Here is a 6,065-nt window from a genome sequence, read left to right as displayed (position 1 = left end):
TTGAGACAAAATTTATACACATGGAACTGACTTCAGATTTGTGTTTTAATAAAAAAAATCCAAGTAACTCTAGTACAATCATCAATAAAAGTTAAAAACCATTTAGCACCTGAAAAAGTTAGAATATTTGTAGGACCCCAGACATCAGTATGAACAAGAGAAAAAGGTTGATCACTCAGTTTATTATTAATAGGAAAAGGGAGACGTCTATGTTTGGCTAACTCGCAAACTTCACAACACATACTCCCTATATTTATGTTTTTAAGTAAAGAAGGAAGATGGTTTTTACAATTTGAAATGAAGGATGCCCCATCCGACAATGGTGAAGATGAATTTTTTCTTTATTGGTCAAGGCAAATTCTATAACAAGAGAGTGACTTTTGGTAGACAAATTGGGGTTTTTGATGTAATAGAGACCATTCCATTCTTTAGCACATCCAATCATATTCCTCGAGTTCCTGTCCTGTAAAATACACATATTGGTGTCAAATATAGCAATACAAGAGAGATCCTTTGTAAGTTTTTGAATAGAAATGAGGTTAGTGAATAATTTAGGAACATGAAGGACATTTTTTTAATGTGAGGGATGGGTTTATGTGGATCTCTCCTTGTCCAACTGCAGTTATAAGCATTCCATCAGCTGTAGAAATCTTTTTATTGCTAGGACAAGGTGAGTAGGTGGAAAAATATAGAGGTAGAGGTGTCATATGATCTGTGGCTCCTAAATCTAATATTCAAGGGTGTGAAAAGTTTCTATCGGAAACATTAAAGACAAGAGAATATGGAATCTTACCAGAATGTATCAAGGTACACATACCTGTAGACTTGTCCATCTTACTTATAAAGGATCTTACTCTTTCTATCTCTTCATGATTTAGTTGCCCCATCTCTTCATTCTGCCCGGTTACAGAGTTTACTTGGACAAGGAGAATTTATATGTTTTGAAATATGTCCTTGGTGCCAAGCACCTCAGAGTTTACTTGTCCTTGGCCTTTCTTCTTTTGGTTATGAAATTTTTGGCTACCCCATTCTTTGTTTGGTGGTTTCCCATGTAGTTTCCAACACTTCTCCTTTGTGTGACGTGGTTTCTTACAATAAGTACACCACACTTCTTGTTTCTTTTTCTCAGCTGGAAAATTGTTCTTCTTTTTGTTAACCGCCATTGTTGCTCCCTATTCTACCTTCATTGTGGTACTCTCAACACTAGGAATTTCCAAAATCAGATTTCTTCTACTTTCCTCACTTCAGATAATGGCTATGACTTCATTCAAACTTGGAACTCTTTCTTTGCCTAGAATTTGAATCTGAACTTGATCATATTCAGGATTTAGGCCAACTAGGAAATCATATACATGGTTTTGCTCAATATACTCATTGGGTAGAACTGAATCCTCTAAACACTTTGCTTTTATCACACGATAATGATCCAATTCCATCCACAGGGACTTGAGCTGATTAACATATTTTGTATGACAAATTTATTGCCTTGTTTAGTGTAAGACCCGTGAAAATTTAATTAATTAATTAATTAATTAATGCGGGTAGTGGAAACCTTTATGACAATAAATTCTAACTTGTATGACGTGAAAAAGTACTAGCTTAATTGGTTGAAAGTACTTGATTGTGTGAAAGGACTTGGGTTCAAGTTCTATGTATGCCAATTGTGTGTTATTTATTTGTTATTATTTTAAATATATGTTGATCATGTTGAGGGATAATATAATTATTGAATTATATTAGTCAGCATGAAATATGAATTGGTTGAATGGTTTAACATTGATTTGGCATTGGCATAGTTATGGGTTCAAGCCTTGGAGAACCCAAATTAAACTTTATTTTTGCTAAACTTAGTTTTGGCTTAAATATGAAAGGGTAGATGAAACCCTAGCAGCCAAGGGCTGGAAAACCATCATGAGACAACTAATGAATGGTAATTAACATAGATTAATGTTATTTTCTCACATTAAGACCCAATTAAAAGGCCATTTAGAGGTAAGAGAGAAGGTTTTGGTGGGCTGCCATTGTGCTTGCTGAAGAGAGCACGAAAATTTGAGAGTGGTGAGGATTGAGTGAAGCTTTGGGGCTAAATTTAGAAGAACCAAGGAGGGTCATTGGTGATCAAGGGAGAATTTTCCAAGTGTCAAAGTTTTAAGCAAAGGAAACCAGGTTAGGGGAGTTTTACACATTCTACTTTATGTTAAGCTTGAATTGCATGATATAAATTATGAAATGCATGAATTCTTGGTGTTTCTACTTGAATTTTGGGGTTTTCTGGAAATTCCCCAGAAACCGCTTGGCGGGCTATTAATAGCTGTCAGGCGGCTCTTACCATTTTGTGTGTTTTCTGGGTTCCCTAGAGGAATCGCCTGACAGTGAAGCCCTGTACCGCCAGGCGACGCAAGCCTGTAACCTATTTCTGGATTTCTCTAATGAATTGCCTGGCGGTGATGAATTTTCGCCAGGCGACGCGAGCCTGTTTGGCTCAATTTTGATGTTCTGTGGTGTTTGGAGTGATTCTGATCGGATGGGGAGCTAGTTTCAATTGTTAGGTGATGATTGGATATTAAATTTCATTGAGTTTAGGGTGATTGAGGACTAGATTTGATGGAACAGTGCATATGTGATTTAGGGTTGAAAAGTTTAGGGTTTGAATGTTGTGAGTCCAATTGGTGGTGAATTCTAGTGAAAATTGGTAACAATTGAGTGGGGGTTGTACGTTAGTCCAAATGAAGAGGAATTCACGTGAGGACTGGAAGAATTGGGCAGGCATAAGACCAACTAGAGGGGTTTGGGAGGTTTCGCAGGGTGGAGCGATTTCGGAAAACTAGAAACTGAGAGCACTGCCTGGCGGCTCGAGGCCTGCCGCCAGGCGCCATCACAAAGGAAGCAATTTTGACGTGAATGTGGTTGTGGTGATGATTCTGTGATCCTGGAAAGTTATGTGCTTAAACCTTAAGGTCGGAGATGATATTTAGATTAGGCTTTGGTGATAACTTGTACATTGGAAAAGGGAGACTTAATTTCATTATTTTAAAAGGTGAGGCATTTTATAATGCATCAGGTGTAGGGAATTTGGAGTGATAGTTCAGGGAAGTGTAAATGGGGAAATTAGGGGACCAGTTGGATAATATAGAGAATTCATGGCAAATGTGTTAATGACATGGTATGTAAGAGCTCATATAAATATAGGTAGGATTAATCCAAGTGAAGTTGTTAAACCTTAGAAGAGATTAATAATTTGAGGCAATCTTGACCATGAGTTACTGGGTTGATATTGGCAAGTGGTCTAGTTCTAAGACAAATGAGAGTTGTATAATTGAGGGAAGACACATGATGAAGTTGAGGTGAGGTATTAACCTTGATGACTATTAAACAAATTGGAATTTAGAAACTATTGGATTGGGAATTCTAGTAATGCTAGAGCATTGTATACACTCTTGATGTGAACGAGACAAGACAATAACACTGGTTGAATGAATATGTGAGAGAGTGTGAGAAAAGGAAAGCCAGAACATAAACCAAAGTTCGTAGGTTTGTAGATTCTGATATGGCGCTTGGCGGTGGGGATGCGAACCGTTAGGCGATAGCTTGAATTCAGAGAGCAACCTGTACGCGTGGCGCCTGGCGGCAGAGAGCGTTCCGCTAGACGAAGTCTGTAAGGTCAGTGGGCTCCTAGTTTACGCGCGCCTGACGGTGAGGGAAGTCTCGCCAAGCGACATTTGCAGCGTTGAGTTTTCTGAGGCGCTTGGCGCTTGGCGGTACGCGACCCCCGCCAGGCGGTCTGGAAGCGGCTGAGCCTGCGGTACGTGTCCCCCGTCAGGCGATTTTTACTGCAGCAGTATTGAGGTTGTTGTTGTTTGGATGCGTGATCTACAGGATTTTAGTGATGCTTCAAAGGTGTGTTGCTGGTGTTCCTTGAGTTGAGCTCAGACCGTATCCCTTGACTTGATCTCGGGATAGGGGTTAAGCACGTGGCATTTCTCGAGTTGAGCTCGAAATGACATCCCTCGAGTTGAGCTCAGGATGGCGGATGAACACAAGGAACTCTTGAGTTGAGCTCGGGTTGGCGAGTGTTGTCGGTGTGAGTGTGGTGGTTGTGGTCAGTACGGATGGGTCTAGATAGATTGTTCTCCTCAATGGTTAGCTGACGAGTTTGGTAGTATTGGGACGTTGCGAACTATGTTCATATTTGGGAACTCCACCTAGTGTTACGGTGTATGATCTGTAGCAATGGTTTTCCACACGTGCTCTATCGGTTGTGGTCGATAGGTATGGCAACAAGTCATCTTGAAGTCGTCACTAGACAATGTAGAAAACGAATAACATGGTTGTGGCCATGTGGTATGAAATTAAAGGATGAGATTCCTTTGGGGTGATTGCATGCTATAAATATATAAGTGTTTCATATGTGTATGTATATTTATATGCTTTATTCTGTTAAGCTCACCTTATCTGCTTGTGGTTAGCGATGATCGTGTACGCGGTACACGTGAGCATATGATGTTGTTGCAGGTGCTTCTAGTGAGGCTTAGCTACGGAGCGGGGATAGCTTGAGATTTTTTTTTTTATATTTTATGGATTTATATTTTATGATTTTAAATCAGTTGTAAACTCTGATGTATTGGACATTAATTTTATATTGGATAAATACTTGTTTCGGATTTCAGTTATGTTATCGTGAAATAAAGTTTTAAATTTCCCGTGTTTTTGGGAAATGATGTTTTATTAAATGCAAAGTAATTAGTTTTTCTTTATTTTATTATTAAAATCTGTAATATCCTGACGGGATGTTACATTTAGCTCCCACAATTTTTACCTTCACTTCATATATTTGGGTAACATCCTTAGCCTTTGAGTAGGTTTGTTCGATTGCCTCCCAAATCTCTTTGGCTGAGTTTAGAAACATACATGTGTCACTAATCTCAGGTATCATAGAATTCCAAAGCCACGCCATAATCATTGAATCTTCTTCTTCCCATGATCTGAATCTGGTTTCTGTTTCACTAGGAGGATTTTCTGTAAGACGGCTACCATTGCCTTTGCCTTTTAATATGGTTCATGTAAGTTGGGACCACTTAAGATAGTTCTTTCCGTTCAATCTGTATGCAGAGTGAATATTTTGCAATTCTCCATTATTAGGGACGAATTTGTGACTTGAATCAGGGACAAAATTCGCCACCTCGACCATAGAAATAAGAATAATGGAATGAAAAAGATAAAGTGCAGCTATGAAGGCTGCAGGAAGACAACCGTAGATGCAATGATGAGATTGTGTGAGGCATCTTTTCAAAAGTTGAGACTTAATTGACACATTTTTAAAAACGGGTACCAAACTGACACATTTAAACGAAAGTGGGTACCATCCAACTAATTAAACCTAAATTTATATTCGACACATAGTTCTCAGAAAAAAAATTATTTGTTATTTTAATATTAAACCATGTAAACATCGTAACCCCATCCTTCTTTTGATTACTCTACTATACACATTTGAACTTCAAAAATTTACTACTTCATTATTTGTGATTCTTCTTACAGGTATAACTTGCATATAAGTGTGAAAGAATTGTAATTTAGTTTACCACATAATCAATTTATATTTGGTATTTAGTTCTTGTAACATTTGTTTTATTTTTTATTTTTAAATTGAAACCATATGAATAACCTAACCCAATTTTTTATTAATGACACTAATTAAAATAAAACTAACCATGTTATTGTTGATGATTATTCATGCATGTTAACTTATTATCTACATTTACAAAAACTCTAACTTTATTTGCCACATAATGAATTTATTTACAAAAACTCTAACTTTAGTTGTCACATAATGAATTTATAATTGGTATTTAATTCTTGAAAAACATTTGGGTGTTTGTTGTTTTAAAAGAATTGAAAACATGTGAATAACCAAAACATTCTTTTTTATTAATAACACTACCCTAAATAAAATTAGCTGCATAATTTATTATTATTCATGTGTTAACCTAAAACCTACATACAAATGTGCAAAAACAACAACTTTGTTCAACACATAATGAATTTATATTTGGTACTTAGTTCTT

General features: G+C 37.1%; 1 pseudogene; it reads right to left on the bottom strand.

The window, feature by feature from the left end:
- Positions 1-875: 875 nt before the first annotated feature.
- Positions 876-1,466, bottom strand: LOC146888200 (uncharacterized; annotated as a pseudogene).
- Between the last annotated feature and the right edge of the window lie 4,599 nt (positions 1,467-6,065).

Source organism: Vigna unguiculata, chromosome 2 (assembly GCF_037176805.1).
Source record: "Vigna unguiculata cultivar grain cowpea cultivar isolate G323 ecotype 2 chromosome 2, ASM3717680v1, whole genome shotgun sequence".
Classification (NCBI taxonomy): Eukaryota; Viridiplantae; Streptophyta; class Magnoliopsida; order Fabales; family Fabaceae; genus Vigna; species Vigna unguiculata.
The sequence above is the reverse complement of the archived record's forward strand: the minus strand, read 5'-3'. Positions and strand labels throughout refer to the sequence as shown.